Source organism: Cervus canadensis, chromosome 25 (genome assembly GCF_019320065.1).
Source record: "Cervus canadensis isolate Bull #8, Minnesota chromosome 25, ASM1932006v1, whole genome shotgun sequence".
NCBI classification, from domain to species: domain Eukaryota; kingdom Metazoa; phylum Chordata; class Mammalia; order Artiodactyla; family Cervidae; genus Cervus; species Cervus canadensis.
In genome coordinates, this window is record NC_057410.1 from 17,084,774 (window position 1) to 17,107,633 (window position 22,860).

The following is a 22,860-nucleotide window of genomic DNA, read 5'->3' on the forward strand; positions in this document are numbered from 1 at the left end:
TATTCTCATTCATTCAATAAATATTTACTTAGCTTTTCCTATAAGCCAGCCCCTATGCTGAGTACTAGTTATACTGTACCTAAGGAAATGTAGTTATGGTAAAATGATAGAGACAGAATTAAAAGTAGATTACAAATTGTAGCAAAATATGAAAGAAAAGTTCAAGATGTTGTCTGAGGAGATAGTGAGGGTGAGGTGAATGTGGTTTTTATTTGAAGCATTGATAGCTTACGGTGAACGGGATTGGATTCGTGATCTCTGAAGATTTAGCTTCAGGACCAGGGACCAGCCTTGATCACTCAAGAGCTTTTGTGTAGCAGAGTTTTATTAAAGTGAAAAAGGGACAGAGAAAGTGTCTGACATAGACATCAGAAGGGGGACGGAAAGTGCCCCCCTCGCTAGTCTAAGCAAGGGAGTTATATACTTTTTTAATTGGTTATTACAATAAATCAAAAGAATGTCTCAAGGTTGTAAAGATCTTACTAGACCCACTCCCACAGTTTACATTTTAAAATAACAAGATTAGAACTTAACAATAAAAAGATTTTACCAGACCCACTCCCATAATATACATTCTAAAATATCAGGATTAGCAGAAGGTTTTTAGTAAGGAGAAACTGTCCTCAAGCAGGATACACTGTAGTTATATAATCCTTAGTACAGAGTTTAATCTGAGTTGTTTGTTGTGTAATCATCAGTTTCCAACTTAAAGAAAAAAACCTTTATGTGACTAAGACTAAGGAATGTAAAGAAAAAAAAAAAAAGACATTTGTCCTTTCCTACTCCTTGAGAGTTCCAGACCCCTATCTCCTCTTTGAGAGCCCCAGACCCCTCTCTCCTCCTCAGGGACCCTGGACTTCTTATCAACCTGCCTAGGAACTGACTCTCTCAGCATCAAGGAAATCTCCTTTGAAGAGTGGTGTTTATAGCTTGAAACATGAATAAGTGTTAAGCAAAGATTTGGAGACAGAGCTTTTTAAACAGACAGATGGGCATGTACAAAAGTTGTGATGTGGGAAAAAACTCAGTGTACTATAGTAATTGAAAAAAATCTTGGGAGAATAGTGGCTCTTAGTGAGGGCTGAAGCATTCTGAGGGGATTACTTCATGTAGCCTCTCACATGCAGAGTGACCATACATCAAGGCTGCCCTGTAGAGCCCTGTTGATCTGGCCAAAGAATTAATGATGCCCCTACTATCCAAAGTGCCCAAATTTGATACTAAATTATATGGTTACCCTATTTATAAATGTTTCCTTTAATCCTAAGAAAAATAGGAATCCATTAAGTATTTAAGTAGTAAAGTGAAAAGGACAGATTAGCATTTAAAAAATGATTCTGGTTGCAGAGTTGTAGGTTTTCTTGTTAAGTACCTAAGTTGTGTCTGCCTCTTTGTGACCCCATAGACTGCAGCACACCAGATCCCTGTCCTTCACTAACTCCTGGAGTTTGCTCAAACTCATGTCCGTTGAGTTGATGATGCCATTCAACCATCTCATCCTCTGTCATCCCCTTCTCTTCTTGCCCTCAATTTTTCCCAGCATCAGGATCTTTTCTAATGAGTCAGCTCTTTGCATCAGGTGGCCAAAGTATTGGAGCTTCAGCTTCAGTATCAGTCCTTCCAATGAATATTCAGGGTTGATTTCTTTTAGGATTGACTTGTTTGATCTTCCTGCAGTCCAAGGGACTCTCAGAAGTCTTCTCCGGCAACAGAATATGGCTACAGAAAATGAAATTTAATCATCATTCTTCTTTGCTTGTGCAAATACACAAGTGCATGCATGCTAGTGATTTTTTAGGGAGAAAGTTGACTCAGCATCATGGTGGTGGGGAGTGGATTATTTTTATTTCAAGGAGCAAGGTATTTTTAATGCTGAAACTAAAGCAGAATTAGAAACTTGTGAAAATATAGACTAATTATTAGAATTGTTGTCAATTACTCTTATTAATCAGGTTAATCAATTAAAACAAATTCAGTTATTATAAATAAAAATTTCATCTCTCCTACTAATCAGTTAAAATTCATTTCCATGGGCCAGATTAATTAGGTACAACTAATAATTATTAAGCATCTCATCTATGCAAAGTTTTGTTCTGTGCACTGTTGGAGAAATAATGAGAAATTAAAAAGCAGTTCTTGATATTGTTGTAGAGATTGTCTGAAGAAGGAATAAGAAGAAATACAAACAACTATGATAAAAGTCACTATATATTCATTGCCAGTAACAAGATAGAAAGTGCTGAGGATGGCAGTTTTTACAGGAAAAAACGTAAAAGATGGAGTTTAAAGGACTCACAGTGATTCCATATGAGCATTAAAAAGATGAGGTTTCAGAAGCTTCTGTCAGTGTTTGACTTGAATACAAGATAGAGATAAGTTCTGAAGTGTATTTAAGCTTCACATTTTTGTGATTTGAAACCAGGAAAAACTTTTGAGTATGTATTTCTTTTGTTTTTTCATTTAAAAAAATACTTTTTTGCTAGATCTCAAACTTTCATAATCAGAAAATTAAATTTATGTTGTATCTTGCATTGGATTTTTAAATAGTAAGTGCTAATTGAGTAATTATTCTAGGCCTGCTGATCTTATCTGCTCATTTATAATTCATCTCAGAGCACAGAACCAGATATTTATCATTGCTTTTTTTCTTTAGGAAATATGGACTCAAGCATGAAATTAAAAAAAAAAAATCACTGAGTCAACATGGAAGTTTAAATTAATGCCCTGTTATTATTCTTTTTTTTTCCTTCTATTATTATTCTTAAAAAGGATCACCACCCTAAGTAATATTCATGGTAAATGCCTTGCATGGAGGAGCCCTGTTCATATGGAAATACATCTTTATCTCATGAGAAAATCAACTCCTCAACATCCTCTCCTTCTCCAAACAAACAGACTAATTTCAGTTTCTTCCCTTTGCCACAAATATTCCCTGCATGTTCTTTACCATTTACCTGGGCAAAATCTGTAGTTTTCAAGCTCTTTTAAGTAGCAGATGAGGCAGAGCTGTGCCTGGGCTTTCGGTTTAAGCTCAAGTGGCTCCCAGAGTTCAGGTCAGTGACCCAATTCAGAGCAATTCGACTAATCACCTTTTAAAAATAATTTTATTTCTTTATTTATTTTATCTTCAGCCGTGCTGGGTCTTTGCTGCGGCATGGGCTTTTCCTTAGGGTGGCTACTTTTGTTGCAGAGCAAGGGCTGTAGGCTGAGGGCTTCAGAAGATGCGGCCTGTGGGCTCAGCGGTTGTGGTTCCCAGGCACAGGCTCAATAATTTTGACACATGGGCTTAGTTGCTCTGTGGCATGTGGGATCTTCTCAGACCAAGGATCAAACGTGTGTCCACTGCATTGGCAGGCAGTTTTTTTTACCACTGAGCTATCAGGGAAGCCCTCATTTAATCATATGTTGTCTTTATTTCAAGTTTATGCAGAAACCAGCAAACTGCTCTGGCTGGGCCGGTGTCCTTGTGCCTTGAAGGGCCCTACGCTTGTTTCAGGGCTCTGCTGACACCAGCTGGAGATTCTTAACACTTTTCAGCTGGGAACCCTGTATTGTCAAATCTTTCTGGGCTCCCCTTACTGTGGCGGCAGTTTCAAAACTGGATGAAAGTACCAAAGTACTGTCATTTTTTGGCACGAAGAGGAAAATAACAAATTTTTGGAGACCCAGTCAGCTGACATGCCAAATTTTCCCTGGCACATTCCAATTAAGAGAAAATATTTATATGTGCAGTAGTCAAGGAAGATACAGGCAGATTTGATCAGTTCAACAAGTACTTCTGATAGCCTGAAGGAAAATGATTCTCTGTGTAAAACTAAGATCATTTTCCCAGCCCTATACCAGATCTCTTCTTCTTTTGTTGTTTTATCTGTTTGCTTCTCTTTTTAAAATATTTATTCTTTTAGTTTGATGATAATTGCTTTACAATGTTGCGTTGGTTTCAAAAAGGATCCCGTCATCATTTTATATATATATATGTGTATATATATATATATATTCTTTTTTCCTCTTGAGCCTCACTCCCCATTCCCATCCCTACTTTCTAAATTTGTCCTTCTGTCTCCTTCCCCCACTGTGTCCACAAGTCCATTCTCTACATCTGTGTCTCCATTCCTTCCCTGCAAATAAGTTCATTAGTACTATTTTTCTAGATTCTGTATATATGCATTAATATATGTTTTTCTCTTTTTGACTTCACTCTGTATAATAGGCTCTAGGTTTATCCACCTCATTACAACTGACTCAAATTCATTTCTTTTTATTGCTGAGTAATATTCCATTGCATGCATTTATATATATACCACATATTCTTTATGGATTCCTTTGTTGCTGGACATTTAGATTGCTTCCATGTCTTGGCAATTGTACATAGTGCTGCAATGAATATTGGGATACATGTGGCTTTTTGAATTGTGGTTTTCTGCAGATATATGTCCAGTAGTGGGATTGCTTCTCTTTAATGATCCACATATTGGGTATTCACTGGTAGTTCAGTTGGTAAAGAATCCTCCTGCAATGCGGGAGACCCTGGTTTGATTCCTGGGTCGGGAAGATCCACTGGAGAAGGGAAAGGCTACCCACCCCAGTATTCTGGACTAGAGAATTGCAATGAGTTGGACATGACAGAGTGACTTGCACTTTCACTTTCAATGGCCTACACAAGCCACAGCCAACCTAGGCATTCCTAATGTGGGCTGCCAAGAAGATAATGCCTGTTTTCCAGTTTTCAGAGTTCATTTCTATGCCCTGAGATCCTTCTAAATCCCATCAACTTCTTTGAAGAAATGATGATGGAGGCCACCTCATTATTCCTACAAACTTCCTACAGTGCACTGCCTTTCCAGCCCAGATGGAAAAGGAGTTGGGCAAGTCAGCTCTCAGAGGGCTGACACTCTCTGAGAAATAATTCATTCCCCACCTTGTTTTGATAGAGGCAAGCTTAAAGGCACTTACCTTATCTTCCCAGAATTTAGTTTGCTTCTCTAGCATAAGGAACCTATTGAAAGGGTTAAGTCAGTTTTAAAAGAGTAATCATTCTTTTGTCTGAATTGTAGGAATAATTAAAGCACAGGCCAATTTCTTTTTGTGTTATAAGAATCTGTACTGTTTTGCTCTCTCACTATTTCATTTCATTTCCCCTTCAGTTTGTAGCTTTCTATTTCATCAGAGGAGGGTAGGGTAAAGTAGATGGGACAGAGAATTAAAACATGTCAAAGGCAGAAGAATGGATCAGAGCAGACCTGACCACTGATTTGTAAATTGCTAAAGGTTGTTGTTGTTGTTTTGCCACTCAGTCATATCTGACTCTTTGTGACCCCATGAACTGCAGCACGTTTGGCTTCCGTGTCCATCACCAACTCTCAGAAGTTGCTCAAACTCATGTCCATTGAGTTGGTGATGCCATCCAACCATCTCATCCTCTGTCTTCCCCTTCTCCTCCTGCCTTTAATCTTTCCCAGCATCAGGGTATTTTCTAATGAGTCAACTCTTCGCATCAGGTGGCTAAAGGATTGGAGCTTCGGCTTCAGCATCAGTCCTTCCATTGAATATTCAGGACTGATCTCCTTTAGGATTGACTGGTTTGATCTCTTTGCAGTACAAGGGGCTCTCAAAGGTCTTCTCCAACACCATAGTTCAAAAACATCAATTCTTTGGTGCTCAGCCTTCTTTATGGTCCAACTCTCATATCCATACATGACTTCTGGAAAAACCATAGCTTTGACTAGGTGGACTTTTGGTGGCAAAGTAATGTCTCTGACTTTTAATACACCATCTCAGTTTGTCATAGCTTATCTTCCAAAGAGAAAGCGTCTTTTAATTTCATGGCTGCAGTCACCATTTGCAGTGATTTTGGAGCCCAAGAAAATAGTCTGTCATTGTTTCCATTGTTTCACCCTCTATTTGCCATGAAGTGATGGGACCAGATGCCATGATCTTTGTTTGTTGAATGTTGAGTTTTAAGCCAGCTTTTATACTTTCCTCTTTCACTTTCATCAAGAGGCTCTTTAGTTCCTCTTATCTTTCTCCCATAAGGGTGGTGTCATCTGTATATCTGAGGTTATTGATATTTCTCCCTGCAGCCTTGATTCCAGCTTGTGCTTCATCCAGCCCCACATTTTGCATGATGTACTCTGCGTATAAGTTATCTCTCAGTCATGTCTGACTCTTTGGGACCTCATGGACTAGAATCCACCAGGCTCCTCTGTCCATGGAATTCTCCAGGCAAAAATACTGGAGTGGGTAGCTGTTTCCTTCTCCAGGTGCTCTTCCCAACCCAGTAACTGAACCCAGGTCTCCCACGTTGCAGGCCGATTCTTTACCATCTGAGCCACCAGGGAAGCCCCTAATGTTAAATGTAGAAAAGTTCAATCCACAGCATAAATCTGCTGTAATCACAGGTGTGACACTCACTTCTAATGTTTGTCTTGCATCAGGCACATTTATTTCAAAATATTTTTAAAGGGCAAGATAACTGCTTACAATATAAAAATCTGATAGAAAGTGAGGAAAAACTGCCATGCCCTCTATATGGAGAGTTGTGCTCTCCCAATAATAAGGATTCAAAGTGAGAAGTCGTTCCTCCTCAGGGACTCACTCACTCTCAGAGATTGGGTTGTGTCTGCTAAAGCAAAATAATATAAAATAAATTTATTTTTATCATTAACTACAGCTCATTTCCAGCAAATATGCCACTTATAAAGGTTGAAATATGCTCAAATATCTTCCATCCACTACTCCTTACACAGTTTAATTTCTACTCCTTTATGGCACGTTCAAACATTTGACTAAAGGTGAATAAATGTTAAATTAGCTGTAGAAATCTTTCTTAAACCTTAAGCAGGTATCTAGGAATAATAGTACTATTCTGATGGGTGAAAATAAATGCTGCTTCATTCAGTGTACATTACAGAGGCTTCTTTGTGTACAGAGATACAGCCCATGTCTTGCAGGAGTCAAGGTCAGCAGAGAATTATAGCACTGGGTCCTCAGTGCTGTGATAGGAGCTGAGAGAGGGTGAAAGTATGCTCTAATTCTACTGGAGAGGGTGGAAACAAGCTGAGCAAGAACTGAAGAATGTTCCTGGAGAATGTGACCTCAGACCTACATTTTGATAATTGAGTAGGGGTTAGATTAGAGTAGGGATTGGGCTTCCCTGGTGGCTCAGCTGGTAAAGAATCCTCCTGCAATGTGGGAGACCTGGGCTTGATCCTTGGGTTGGGAAGATCCCCTGGAGAAGGGAACGGCTACCCACTCCAGTATTCTGGCCTGGAGAATATCATGGATTGTATAGTCCATGGGGTCGCAAAGAGTTGGACATGACTGAGCAACTTCCACTTTTCACTTAGGTTAGAGAGGGGAGTGGCAAGGAGAAGAAAGCTGGGTAGTCTCAAACCTCACATTTACTCCAAATACTATCTTTTGTATAGATATTTTATTTTTAAAGTAGAGATCAAGGACAAGAAGTAATCTAGCGGGATGCCCTAGAAGTTAAAATGTGGTACTCTTAACAATGGGAGTATAACTTCTTTCCTAATCAATTGTAACCTTGCCTATGTCCTTGGTAATCTGAATTTTAAATGGTACAGATGCTTAACAAAAGTTGGTTTATGTATTAGATGAGATGTGAAACCTGCTAACTGACAAATGTGAACTTGTCTTGAGGAGAGACAAGTTTACTGCTAGGTTATACAGTAATTCTTCAGCACTTTACTAGTCTGGAGGTGACCTTCACATGATATTTAAAAATTAGCTGTAAGCATATGCTATTTTTTTTCAGAAAGTGGATTTTTTAAAATCTTTTAATGACTGTTTTAAAGCTATCTAATAACTTCCAAAATTTTCATGCTAAGTCAATTCAATCGTGTCCAACTCTTTGTGATACTATGGACTATAGCCCACCAGGCTCCTCTGTCCATGGGATTCGCCAGGCAAGAATACTGGAGTGGGTTGCCGGGCCCTACTCCAGGGGATCTTCCTCATCCAGGGATCGAACCCAAGACTCCTATGTCTCCTGCATTGGCAGGCAGATTCTTTACCACTAACGCCACCTGGGAGGCCCTTTTAGATACTGTAGTTAGTTGCTAATATGACTTACAGCATTGATTGGGGAAATTTTAGAATCTCTTCTGTGTCAATTTGACCTCGAGACCTGTCTGACTGCCCTGAGAGGGAGGATAAACCAGGGTGGGTGCTTTCCAGAAAGACTACAAATGCAAACTGAGATTCTAGGGAACAGGACTAGTTAGGAGGGGTCTGCTGAGTAGAGGAGGAATGATAAAGGAGAGTCTTGAAACCAAGCTCCAAGAATGCACAGGACTTTTGTATATTTTTTTCTAGGTGAAATCTGAGTTAGTTTGCCAGGGCTTCCATAAGAAGGCACCACAGACTGGGTGCTTACAGCAGAAATTAATTTCATCACAATTCTAGAGGCCAGAAGTCCAAAATCAAGGTATTGACAACATTCTTGCTTTCTGAAGATCTCTTCTTAGCTTGTAAGTGGCCACCATCTTTCTGTATCTTAATGTGGTTTTCTGTGTGTATTTTTGTGTCCTGATTTATTCTTAGGATACCAGTCATACTGAATAAGGGCCCAGACTAAGACCTTATTTAACCTCTGTTATCTCTTTAAAGATGTTATCTCCAAATACATTGACATTCTGAGGTTCAAGGCTTCAACATATGAATTAGAGGAAGTAGCAGTTCAACCCGTGATAGAATCCTCAGTGCTTAGAACTTATATCTGGCATATAGTTGCACTCAGCAAACTTTGTGTTGAATAGGTGTTTGAAAGAATAAATAATAGCTAGACAGAAGCTGATGTCAGAAGCTGACTTGGATCATGTGTACTAGACTACGGCAAGGAAATACATAACATGATGGTCATCAGTTTTGTAGTCTCCAAAGGTATGGGATGTAGTCTCCAAAGAACGGAGTGAGGAGGAGGCAGTGGACTACACCAGGCAGTTCAGAAAAGAGTAGGGCTTCCTCGATGGTTCAGTGGCAAAGAATCCACTTGCAATGCAGGAGACTTGCAGGAAAATGGGTTCAATCCCTGGTTTGGGAAGATCCCCTGGAAGAGGAAATGGCAGCCCACTCCAGTATTCTTGCCTGGGCAATCCCATGGACACTGGAGCCTGGTGGGCTGCAGTCCATGGGGTCACAAAGAGCTGGACACGACTGAATGGCTAAATGCCAACAGCAAAAACAAGAAGGTCAGTCCATATGGTGATAGCTCAGTCTTGACTCTGGTTAAGTTTGAGTATTTTGAGCCACTATAACCATGATTTGGAAGGAAAGCAAAAGACTATAGAGAAAAGCATCTTTTTGTTCAGAGGGCCCATCTTCCTTTATACTCTGCTGAAACCTAATTATGGCTGTGGCATTATCGTGCATTTCCACATTGTTTTCATTGTAGGCACACTTGATGCCTACATTTCACTACTTCCCTGGCATATGGGGTGAACTATATGACTGAGTTCTAGCCAAAGGAATACAAATGGGAGTATTACTACTTATAGACCTGACCATAAAACATCCATGCAATGCTTGCTTTGTTCTGTCACTCTCTCCCTCTCTCCTCCCCACCCCACCCACTAACCCCTATCCCTTCTCACATGTGTTTAATTCAACCAGTTAGACAGGATAAAGGTAGATAGCATATATCTCTTCCTCTCTAGAGGTTCATCTTCTAGTTAGAGAATATAATACATTTGTGGTGCTCTGTTTTTCAAATATGATTTTTTTCTTTTTGGTATTCCATATAGCAAACTGAAAATCAGAGTATGCTTTTGTTATTAAAGCAAATGTTAAAAATAAAATAATATTGATGCTCGGAGCTGTTGAGCAACTAGGTAAAGAGGTAGTCAGGAAAATGAATCAAAGTAAGGATTAAATCTATATTCATTTACTACAACAAGTGCAAGCAAAAGGTGAAAAGAGCTACCTACCTCCACGGTCCCATTTTTCCCATGGAATGTCCCTGGGCAAGGGTCAGTGGTAGGTGAACAATGTCCCTGTTGAGGAGCCCAGATAAGACTCCTACCCCTTTCAGCACCTATGGGTCCCCAGGGCAGTGAGAGGGTGAAGGGCTAGGAGGGAAAGGTAACTGAGTCAAGCTGGAGGAAAGTGCCGCAGGCAAGGCACTTCAATAGGGAGGCTTGTGAGGAGGTGCCTGGACTCGGACTGCAGACTTTTATATAAACATGGCAGCCTGGGAGGAGGTGGGAGAGAGACTAAGTCCTTCCCTGTAACTGCTGCCAGCAAACTACTAATTCTCTTATGGTGAGGACTGTCTGCCCTCATGAGGTCTGCTAGGCAAAGCTTTGAGGTCACATATGGCTGGACCTGCAGGATCACATGTAGCGAGGGTTTGGGGTAAGAGCTGGGGTCCTTGGGCATGCCAGACATTGAGGCAGTCCGTTCCCATGAAAGCACTTTAGTTTGGGCTGTTATTTACCTCTTGCTACTGAGTAAACTGATGTTCTGAAGATTAAGTTACTTGCCCAGTGTTGTGCCTTTGAATCTGTCAGCTAAAGTGTGCCAGGTTATACTCCATCTATTGACATATTCATAACAATATACTTTGTTACCATCTTCAAAGCTTACTGTATTAAATATGAATGCCAATATTAATGAGTCAGTTATTTTCTGAGGTGTGGTCTTGAGTGGAACTCTTCCTAAGTAGGCACAGAATAAAATTATAGGCTCAGATGGTTTTAATAAAGAGGTGATCAAGTGATAGCGCTTTTATTGGGATTAAAAAGCAAAAGAGAAAGTCAAGAGAATTTCTATTCCATGAAGTATAGAATTGTAGATATTTTATGGAGATCATTCCACATTTATTGGTGAAGAGAATTTGTTTCTTAGAGCAATATATCTAATAGTAAAGATGAGACAAGATGTCAAAATTCTTGACTTAGTTCAATTCACATTAACAATGTAAGTCCCCTGTCTATTCTTTCTGGATCAGCATGGATGGATGATTACATGTTGTGGGATGTCAAGAGACAGCTGAGTATGGAGTGGAGCACCTAGAAATTTAACCCTTGACCTCTGAGTCAGGAGTCAGCAGAAACCCTTGCCTGTTATTGATTTTACTGGATCTGTTGTCTCAGCTTGTTCTGTGTTAGGTATAGCAGCTATTAAGATATTCTAGGATTTGGCTTCTCATATTTATTTGCATCATGCCTCCTTCTCCTCTGGGCTATAGCAGAGCCAGGCACCAATGAGGCAGGTGCTTCTTGTCAACAATACACACATGTATCCACTTGGCTTCTTTTCCTTCTGCTTTCACCTCTCCCAGACATTTCTGCTGGTCCTCAGTTTACCTGTTCTGGATCTCTTTCTCTTAGTTCAGTCAGTCAGTTCAGTCGCTCAGTCGTGTCCAACTCTTTGTGACCCCATGAATCGCAGCACGCCAGGCCTCCCTGTCCATCACCAACTCCTGGAGTTTACTCAGACTCATGTCCATCGAGTTGGTGATGCCATCCAGCCATCTCATCCCCTGTCATCCGCTTCTCCTCCTGCCCCCAATCCCTCGCAGCATCGGGGTCTTATCCAATGAGTTAACTCTTTCTCTTAAGACCTGGTTAAATGGTGACTTCAAATGCTAAGCTGATCATTTGACATTGTGGTTTTTAACATGAAAACCTTGACATTTTCTGAAAAATCCTATGTGTTGTATGTTGCTGCGTGTGTTCTGAAATGAAGACCTTTCTGTGGTCCACCCTCTCACCAACCTCATGGCTTTGCTCACATGGTATGTTCTTGGTAAGCACGTGTCTAACTACCACTTTAATTGTAGCATCTCTCTACCCCGGGCCCTCCCTCCCCCACTGACTTACTGTTTCCCCTCAGACTACTAGTACATTCTAATGGACTGTATGACCTGCTTAGCTATTTATCGCATGTCCATTCTCTGCTGGATCAAAAGGTCCTTGAAAGCAAGTTTGCTTTTGTTTTTTTTGTTTGTTTCTTTTGTTTTTTCTTTTTGGCCACTGCTAATTTCCTTGAAACCATGTTTTCCTTTTTTTTGTCCAGGGCTAATAACTTCAGAGCCTAGGCCAGAGACTATTACTTAGTAACTGTTCAATAAAATTTGTCGAAGTAATATAATTATGAGAATATATAGCTTTCATTAGATTCCAGAAAGGGCCTTCAAGTTAAAGGTAAAGAAACCCTGATTTAAAATGTCATCTCATAAAGTAAAGCATGTGCATGCATGCCAAGTCATGTCTGACTCTGTGTGACCCTATGGACTGTAGCCCACCAGGCTCCTCTGTCCCTGGGACTCTCCAGGCAAGAATACTGGAGTGGGTTGCCATGCCCTCTTCCAGGGGATCTTCCTGACCCAGGGATCGAACCCACATCTCATGTCTCTGGCATTGGCAGGCAAGTTCTTTACCACTAGCACCACCTAGAAAGTGGTGCTAGTAAAGTAAAGCATGCTGCTGCTGCTGCTAAGTCACTTCAGTCGTGTCCGACTCTGTGCGACCCCACAGATGGCAACCCCCCAGGCGCCCCCGTAGAACTTCCTAATTTTAAAGGCTGTTTCAATGGATAGAACAGTGCAGGTCCTAAAAATTTTGTTCATGGTTTAAATACTGGCCATAAGATTCCAGCTTGCAACCTGTAATTTTCGGTATTACTCTTGCCAGGCATGTTGGTATTTTGATAATGTTGGGGTTAGAAAAATCTTTAAGTTCCAAAGAAAATATCAAATCATGAGTGGCTGACAACCATAATATGTGCTATGATTAGAGAGGGAAGACTTTTGCCCACCCCACCCATCCTCTGAGCCCCTCTCCCTGGTGAAATCATCTTCTGCCTTTCAGTCACACCATTTACCCTCTAGACGCCTGTTTATGGCATTCTTTCTCATTCTTCTTGTGTCAGTCAAACCAGCTTTCTTTTGACTGCTTTGTATTTGCTGTTTTATATACAAGTAGCTTGCCTGTTTTTATCACACAGGTGTAAAATATCTCGAATTGCATCTTAACTTTTCTGTATCCAGATTTATAGATTCAAAACAGTCTACATGTTTAGAGTGGTAGCTATTGTTAGAGTAATATCAGATTACTTTTCATAGATGGTTAATAAAATAAGCAAAATGGTAGATTTAAAAGATATTTGTGAGAAATTTAGAGTATGAGACTTTTGTGCAGTCAAGTGGTGGTGGAAGTAATTTTGATTTAGTAAGAGGTTTGTTCTTTTCATCTTACATCAGAGAGCTAGGATCCCTAGAGATTTTGAATAATCCCACTGCTTCTCTGTGTTTTGTCGGGGCCAATATGGAATTATCAAGCTACAAACTGGTATATTAAAGTCATCAAGATGAACATATGAGATTTATGCTGTGTGGTATTTAATGAACTATAACTTACTTTTCTTCAGTGCAATATATGATAATGAAAAACAAAGAGATGAAAGGGAAACGCAAAAGTCATGTCTTAAATAAGAAATAATTTACAATTATTTCTTAAGCAAATAAATTATATCTTAAGCAAATAAAAATCTATACAGCATATACATATACAACATATGTATAGTACATCATATCATGTATTCATCACAAGGTGATCTGTGTATTATCATACACTAAAAATATAGTGGCTTTCAGAGAAGATATTCACTTGTACTATTTAGATTACTGATATTGACACTATCCATGATATAAATAAAAGCATAGGAGGAATGAGAGTCGTATAGATTGAACTACCATGGAGCCAGAAAGACTGAACTCTATACCTACTTATTACCAATAATTATGAACAACACTCTTCACCATCTGCCAAAGCCTAGTGAAGATGCTTTCCAGAGTTTCTCCAGTCAGATGAACAGTAGCAGAATTCATCAGTACCTCACCATTTATGTCATCATAATTATCTTAAAGCACAGAAGGGAAATTCTTAAGGATTTCTATAGGCTGAAGGTTAATTTCAATTAAGTACTGGGGCATAAGTCAGACTTACTGACTACAAAATAATTTTTGTACTACTCTGGGAATTTGTGAGTATTCAAGAAAGTTCACAACAGCATGAGTACTGTATGAATAGTCTGTTTAACTTGGATATAATAGGTCAAAAAGAAAAGAAAAATAAAGAAAAAGAAAAACCTGACCTAGTCTTGGATTTTGAAAAGGAAAAAAAAAAAAAGAATTGTGCAGTGAGTTAGAGTGTTAATTGAGGGGAAAAAAAAAACCCAGGAGAATTTTATCATCATCCTGAAATAAAAGGCTACCTTTGTTCAGGCTCTGTCATACTCAAGGGACTGTAACCCTCTGACTTTTATAAATCAGACAACTGTAATGTTGTTGACAAGTATAAGCCTGAATTTTCTTAAAGGGAAAATAGAGTTCAGGCTGAACTTCCTGTGCATATGTCAACAAACAATGTTTCTCAATGCTTCATTGAACTGTTTCTATAAAAGTCAATATATAAAATGAGATGAGGTGATTTTCTTAATATCTGTGCTTTTGCATGTAGAACAAATGAAATATTCCCATGGAGATAATTTCATAGAATTAAAAAATTAAACAGAAGGGTTATGCTGGACTACCAGCCTGGAATGGGATTTAACACTCTAATTCTCATTATGGCATTCTTCTTCTTTCCAATAATAGAATTTACTACCTTGAATTGGAAACAAGCCCTTTCCCTCAATCAACTTCTGTGCCATGCTGGGCTTTATCATTTTCTCTGCATTATCTCTTCTAAAATTTACCCAGATAAATGAAGAGAGATAGTGTATATTATTGTTCTAAACTTGAAGATTATCACCTTGGGGCGGACACCCAGAAATTTGTTCAATGAAAGATTGAAGAGTTCACTATTACAGATCAAACAAAGAGTATCAACCAGGATTCTTCAAATGTTTCCTAATCAAAAATATCAGCAGCTTCAAGATCAGTAATTCCCAGTGCTTTCTTTCTATTTTATGCTTTCTTGTTTCAGAGCAGATCTTTTCCAATAAGTGTGAGGCATCTGTTAAGATATAACATTGTGTTTATATTGCTGGAACTAGGCTGCACTCTTTCAGGGCAGATATCCTATCTGCTATATCAGAGCATAGGCATAGACGCAGTGCCTGTATCTATTTTCATCCAGCTTCACTTTTTCTTTGAAAGATTCCCGTGACCACTAGCACCATTGTTGCATGGGAATTTTCATTTGTGACCTTTCTTGTCCTGGGCTTTGGAAACCTTGGGAACTCTCAGGTTTGAGGCTTGAAAGACTTCCCATTTTATTCACTGCCTTTCTTTTCCTCAGTGTCCTAGGTGAGGTCAGTGACATTGTTTGCATTTTTCACTAGGAAGATAATCTTTTTTAAATTGTAGACTGGATGCTCAGGCATGACCCAGCTTTACATTTTGAGAGGTATACATGAACTTGGTACAGTTAGTGATTTTTCCTGTTTCCATAAGTAGTTCTTGACTATAACAGTTTGTGACATGATTTCCATTTCTATGTCAGGGGTCTTCTATAACTGAACTATAATTACTTTTCAAAACCATCCCTGTGTCTTGTGGAGGCTAGACACTGCAAATCTGATAATATTTTGAACAGGGTGAACATTGCTGCCGGTGATATTGAAAGCTCCGCCTGTGTGCGCTGATGATGAATTGAATCCCGGAAGAGATTTGGGTGAAGTTTTGGGTAAAGCAGAAAACAACAGCTTAATTTTTTGACAGGCAAATGAGGACACAGCAAGCTCCTGCCTTCCAAAACTTTGTCCCAATCAGGGAGGATTTGATGAGGAGTTTTACACCAAAAGTACAAGGATGGGGTTGCTGATAACATTAGGGCCTGGCCTCCTCTGATCTGGTCTATGGTAATCTTCTGGAGAAGCTGCTCTGCTTCCTGGCCTCAGGTGGTTTCTTGCCTGCTCCTGCCTGGATTAGGAATTGTTCAAATGTGCCCTTTGGAACTCAAGAAAGATAGTGGAGGCAGGATTCTGTTCCCTACAAGCAAGAAACAGGGGACAAAAAGGCTTCTGTGACTAGGAGCCCCACAGGGTCCTGCTCAGCTTCACTGGGGAGAGTATTGCAGTTTAAAGTGAGAAGACCTTTGCTTTAATTTGATCCAGGAAAAGTGCAGGTGCCCTTTCAGTACTGGTTAAGGCCTGGTGTGACCCATGTATAAATAGAGAGCTTTATGGGCTTCCCTGGTGGCTCAGATGATAAAAAATCTGCCTGCAGTGCAGGAGACCTGGTTTTGATCCCTGGGTCGGTAAGATCCCTTGGAGAAGGGAGTGGCTACCCACTGCAGTATTCTTGCCTGGAGAATTCCACAGACAAAGGAGCCTGGTGGGCCATAGTCTGTAGCTTCAAAAAGAGTCAGACACGACTGAGTGACTAACACTTTCATTTTCGTGCTATGTTGTATTAAACACATATATCTATGATTTTATCAACTGGATTTTTTTTACCCCTGCCTTTCTTCTCACACCCTCTTCTCCGCACTGGATTATGTCCAGGCAATAGAGCTGTGATGAATATTACTAAGCCTGAATAAAACATAATTAGGAAGATGCATCTCCTAAAATAGAAAATCAAGATCATTCAGTGTATTCCAAAGGAATTATTTGTGTTTTCTGGGTTACCACTTCCCTGGATTATTTTTACTTCTGCTTCCCTCCTTTGTCATATAGTCAAAAAATTGACCATATCATTACTAATAAGTTATAAATGCAGGCTGTTATGAATAAGGATGGCATATTGTAATAATATGGTGGAAGAAATAATATCCTATTCTGCCATCCCAGGAAATGGTAGAGTACAAGTATGTTTCATTTGTATCAGTGGACATGAAAACCTTTCATCTTATTTGGTTATTTGTAATTTAAACAGCCTTTTGATTATTGTAGACATTTTCAGAAAAGTAGATTTTTATCAGTTCTAACTCTCCTACCTGGTTTTATTCATAACACTCTCATACTGTTATGTACTTCTTTTATTAATATTTTTGGTAGTTCTTTTATTAACAATGGTAAGCCCTTTATTAATATTTTTGCACACAGCTAATCTTTTTTTACTCAGGCAACAGGAAAATCTGTGTTTCAGCTGCATTAAAAGATAACAGTATACTCTTTGTTTTGTCTTTGAACTGTCTAATTCTTCTTGGGTAAGATTAAAGTAATTTCTGACACCTCCCGTATGGTGTAATGGAGTGCATAGGTGAGAGAGTGAGAGAGAGTGTGTGTGTGTGTGTGTGTGTGTGTGTGTTTTCAAAAAGAAATATTGAAGAGAATAGAATGGAAATTGGTTCATAAGCTCATGTTGCTTCCGTTAGCTGCACATTCATCTTCAGTGAAAACCACTGACTAGAGCTGAGCAGATAGAAACTGATCCTGATGTGATAAGCCCTTGAACAACCAGCCTGCTCTATCATCATTAATGGGTTTTGTAAATTAGTAAATTGCTTTTTTCAAAGTTTTTATTAAGAAAAATATATATGAATGTTGAAATTGCCTTTGTATCAACACCTTTAAAAACTCATCTGTTGGTATGTACCTTGCCATATTTCCTAAGGACACTTTTGTTGCAGAAAGTATTCTTGCTCTGTTCTCACCTAAATATAATAGCAAAATAAATAAATAAATAAAAGGCAAGAGAGTTAACTTGCTGTCTGTTTAGTTTGACTCCCCTGATGTCAGAGTTATGGTGGCATGCAAATAGGTTTCCCTGGAGATGTAATTATTTCAGAGTGATGGTTTTTCCTGACCATGAACTGAAAGATATGGCATCTTTTCTTAGACTGTATAAAAATTCACTTAGTCATTGTTGCTGTTTAAAGTTTTAATATTTTTTTTAGTTGATAATATATGATGGAGAAGCCTGCAGCTATGATTATATGGGCTCTTTTACCTACCTTTGCTGCATGACAGTGAAGAGGCCATTTTTAGAAAAGCACAGAAGCGTGTTATGCAGTACCTTCTGTAGCAGCAAACCCACTTAGATTACAAATCTGTTCGAGAACTGCATTTTAAGAAGCATGTGTTCCAATTTAACTTCCTAGATTTTGATAAAGTGCTGTCTTTACTATTGCTGAATATCTACTTTCATAATAAAGCAGGTATGAATTGATGCCCATGTAGCCTCCCCTGCCTCCTCTGCATAGGGATGAGAAAGAGGGGTACAGTGCATAGTTACATACTTCTTGATACACTATGACCTGAACATTCAATGTGAAAAAGATCCCTATGCTGTTTTCCCATATACCATGTTTAGATATGTAAGGAGGTGTTCAGTAACTGTGTTATCAAGGACTAGACTTTAGTAACATCTTACTAGCAATTTTGTAAGCAATTTACTTAGCTTCTAAATAAAGGAACTGCTGTATTTAAGTGTTTGACACATAAAGAGATGCATAGTTAAGACATTTACTTCAAGATCTAGCAGACCACCCCTCTTTGACTGAACTCCATGGTAGAGCAATGGTGGCCCTGTGAAGAATATCCACGTTAGTGAATTTGTTTTTCTTTGATTAGTAGAATCCTCAAGAAACCAAATATGGAATACTATAAGAGAGCATTTTAGGCAATATATCCTCTTAAAGTTCTAGAATTCTAGAGTTGCCTGTATTTTCATAATATAATTAAGCAAATATTTTTAAATATTTTAAACAATATTAAATTTAATATATGAATGAAATGCAATGTGAATGAGCATGAGTAAATATGAGTAAATATTTTAAAGAAATCATATAAATGTGCAATATAAATTATGTTATATGTATATTAGTACAATTTTATTTTTTAGGGGGAACCAATACTATCATGGTTTTTTCAAAATTATTTTGGCAGAGATTGAGACCTTGAATTTTTCTATCTTCAAATGATAAAGAGAGCAACTTCTTTAAATTCATGCAGTTTGGATTCTCAGGTAAATTATAAACATGAACAGCCAGGAATTAAAGAGAAACTCAAAATCTTTGGTCAGAAAGTGATCTTAAAAAATTTAAATATACTTTTCATAGCTTCAAAGCAGACAATTTCAGGTCCTTGCCATTGGATATGGGTGAATATCATTCATGATGTAGGACTTTCATAGTCACAGTTTGAAAGAACTCTTGCAGAAAATGTAAAGTTTCCATTTTATCCAATAAATTTAAGCATCTTACAGCAAAGGAAGTTCATGAGTGGTGGTTTCTGGACTGCTGAGACGAGAGAGTTGTAGCCACATGTATGCACAGGAAGCCTCTAGGCTCCTCTATACGTGTACCTGTGTCTTAGACAAGATGGAATAATCAGACCTCAAAAGCCCTAATGGACAGTATTTTCTTTTCTGGATTCCTCTTTATATAAATGTGTCCTTTAAAAGTTGATTTGGATCAGAGTTGTGTTTTCTAGCTTATTTAATCTCCTGAAATTGGAGATTGCTATTTAACCCTATGACAGATGGAGACAACCTGTCTCAGCCTTCAAAGATGAAATGTGAATGAGCACAAGTGAGTAAATATGAGACTAATTGAAGTGGACTGACTGAAGGACCAAGGAAGGATGCATTCCTGGCGCTCCTCAGACTCCAGCTTTGAAGCCAATCACCAGTCTGTAAATGACCCCACGAACCTACAGCGGAAGGGGTTAGAAGGTTACTTAAACACACAGTCCTTTATAAGTCTATTAGAAACACCTTTAGGCCTTAGTATCTCTGAATATGTCTGGTCTGTCTTATCAGTTATAAAGTAAGAATTAAAGAATACTGATTTTAGGAAGATCTCTGCAATTTTACGTTATTCAGATAAAAACTTTTAGTGTAGTACAATCAAATGTTAAGTAACTGACTAGACAGCCGTGGTAGCATTGCAGACCTTCCACCTTCTCACCTGAAGTATCAATATGCCGTTTTGTTCCTTCTGCAACAATATTTGCCTCCTAGGAAAATAAGAAAACAGCCAAATAATGAAGCAACGCTGCAAACAGTATGATTCAAAGTCCAGTTTATAAACTGTTGCATTTCATAAACATGTGTTAAAACAATGAATAAGAGAAACAGTTGTGTTAACCGGGGCCACAAATTTAAAACGCTAGAAGGACCAAGAAGATTCTACATGGGGAGAAAGTTGATTTACACACACTGTCTATGTCAATAGTGAGGACTATAGCAAATTGGACATGTATGTTACTTTATAAGTATGTGGGCCCAGGAATGCTAGATTTTCTGTGTTTTTATCTAAATTTGTATGCAAAAGATATCAATTGCTAAATGTAGGTTCAGAATTTTTAAAAAAACCCTCTATGGAACAAACCACACACACACAGACAAACACATGTTTTCAAGAGGCATTTGGCTCTGAGGCAACCAGCTTGCAAGTTCTGATCAAATGTATAAGTTCATGCACAGATATAAAACTCTGTGGGTAACAGGCATGTGAGAGATGCATGTTTAACTGAGTGGAACATAATCTGGCAGAGGTACAGACTTTGGTTTTCAAATGTATAACACTCATTTTTTATTGTTGAATTTTCAGAAGTCAAATTAAAGCTATATTAGACATACTCAGCTATGCAAACTAGAACTTAGCTATTTCAGAAAGCAATATTAATGCTAGAGAAAATAAGTGCTAAATTAATCTGAAATATTTTTCACAATTCAGTTAAGCCACACTTATTGAGTATCCAGTTTAAAAGGAATTGAAGAGGTGATTGAAATGGAGTTCCTAACCAAAGTAGTTGTTAATCCAGTGGATGAGAAAGACTAGCTTTAATATAGCACAGATAAAAGCAAATGTACAGATGTCACGAGAGAGAGAAGAAATGACCTCCTTTGTGCCTTCATAGTACAAAGGAAGGAAAGATCAATTCTTTGCAGACATGAAAGATCAAGGAAAGCATCCTGAAGGAAGTGCCATTTCAGGTGTGTCTGAGAGTATGAATCATTGCAAGTTTTCACATTCCTGGGCTGAACAATAGTAAATGGTTTCTCCTGACTGGAGCATAGAGGAATCAGAGAGGGGGTGAGTGGGAGGCTAACTTGCAACAGGACTGCAGAGGGCACTTTGGGGATTTTATTGTATAGAAAGAAGAGATCCGAGGGCTTTTAATAGGTGCAGTCTCTTTGTTAGAAGTTAGTGTTGGTACATTGTAAAACATGGATTAGAGATGGAAAAAAAATGAGACTGACAACAGAAAGATTAATTAGGTGGCTATTTGAATAGTGTAGACAGCAAACAGTGAGAACTTGAGCTATGCAGAGACAGCAGGACCTTTGAGACCATGGATGTGGGTGTCAAACTGTATGACAATTCAGGGAACTGTTTTCTCTTTCTTGACAACACTGGCAGTGAAATAATTGGACCTAGATATTAGTTTTTCTTTTTTTTCTCACTTTGTCTGCTCAGCATTCTTTCTGAATTTCATTCTAACCAACTGAATAAGGGAAAAATGGTAAAACAGTGGGTATTTGGATTTTCCTACGTAGTCAAAAACAAGTTCTATTTCAGTGTCCGGGCATATATTCTTTTATGAATGAAATCTATTGAGAAGCATGAGCAAAAAGATAGGAAATATTTTGTTCTACTTTTATTATAGACTCTAAAGTTGGATAACTGATAAATTTCAAATGCACACACAGATAAAGGTTAAAATTCATGATAACATAGATTACAAAAACAAAGACAAGGATTAAAATTTTCAGAGATAACTTTGAAATGGCAAAATGAAACATGAAAATGAAAACACAGTGAGGCAATATAATTTTCTAATCACCATACCTTCTTAGTGATGGTGTCCCCCTGTAAGTATTTCTTAGGAAATCAAGACCTTTCACATGAATGGAGTATACAATCCAGAGACAGGTGATAAAATGAAAATATTATTTATAACACTTTAAAAAGAAATCTAGTCCCTGTCTTTTCCTTATGAAATGGAAGTATAAAACATCTGGTAAAATTAAGGTCTCTAAAGATAGTCTAGTCATATTCAGAGAGAATATCTGTATGGAGCATGCTATAATTTGGCCATGTTAATTGCTGCTGCTGCTGCTAAGTCACTTCAGTCGTGTCCGACTCTGTGCGACCCCATAGACGGCAGCCCACCAGGCTCCCCTGTCCCTTGGATTCTCCAGGCAAGAACACTGGAGTGGGTTGCCATTTCCTTCAATGCATGAAAGTGAAAAGTGAAAGTGAATTCTCTCAGTTGAGTCTGACTCTTTGCAACCTCGTGAACTGCAGTCTACCAGGCTCCTCCGTCCATGGGATTTTCCAGGCAAGAGTACTGGAGTGGGTTGCCATTGCCTTCTCCTATGTTAATTGCTATAGGTGTTCAAATAAATGTCTGAACTAAAATGTTGCATAGTTTTATTACTGTTATTAGTTGCTGCTTTGTTATGTGTGGTAAAATGATTTAATTTAATGCAACAGAGCACAAAACTGTCACCTGTTGTTTCCCAATTTTGAAATAGCATAATGGCACAGGGAAATTAGTTAATTTCTTTATCTACTGTACACTAAACTCATACACCAAAAATTAACTGAGCTCTTTTTGGATGAAAGGTGTCATGTCACATGCTGTTGGGGTTGCAAAGGTGACAAAAGAAGTATGGAATAAACAATTTTCAAGAATTTAAGAGTTTGATTTTTTTTTTTTTGAAACTTTAGACAGTCAGGCTACCTCCACTTATAGCTTTATATTTTCTGCTGATTCACTGGGCAGCAAGAGTACTGAAGAGGCGAGATGAGGGAAAATGAAAAATTACATCACTTAGAATTTTGAAGAATATAAGGACACTTTTAAAAGGACACATCTTAAAAACAAACAGCAGTCATAAAGCTTATTATTGAGCTTATAATTATCTAGAGAAAAAGACATCCAATAGCATTTTACTCAATGTATCCGTTCTGGGGCTAATTTTGCCCTTTTAGA

The 22,860-nt window shown here is 38.4% G+C and overlaps 1 protein-coding gene and 1 long non-coding RNA gene across 3 annotated transcripts in view; both read left to right on the plus strand.

Annotated features, from left to right (window-relative positions):
* Positions 1 to 22,860, plus strand: part of PDZRN4 (PDZ domain containing ring finger 4) — a 410,946-nt gene that overhangs the window by 57,919 nt on the left and 330,167 nt on the right. The gene's annotated exons all lie outside the window — the stretch shown is intronic.
* LOC122427040 lies at positions 1,633 to 22,072 on the plus strand. The gene is made up of 3 exons (XR_006265341.1): positions 1,633 to 3,979; positions 10,653 to 10,657; positions 17,193 to 22,072. It is a non-coding gene; the product is annotated as an uncharacterized LOC122427040 (long non-coding RNA).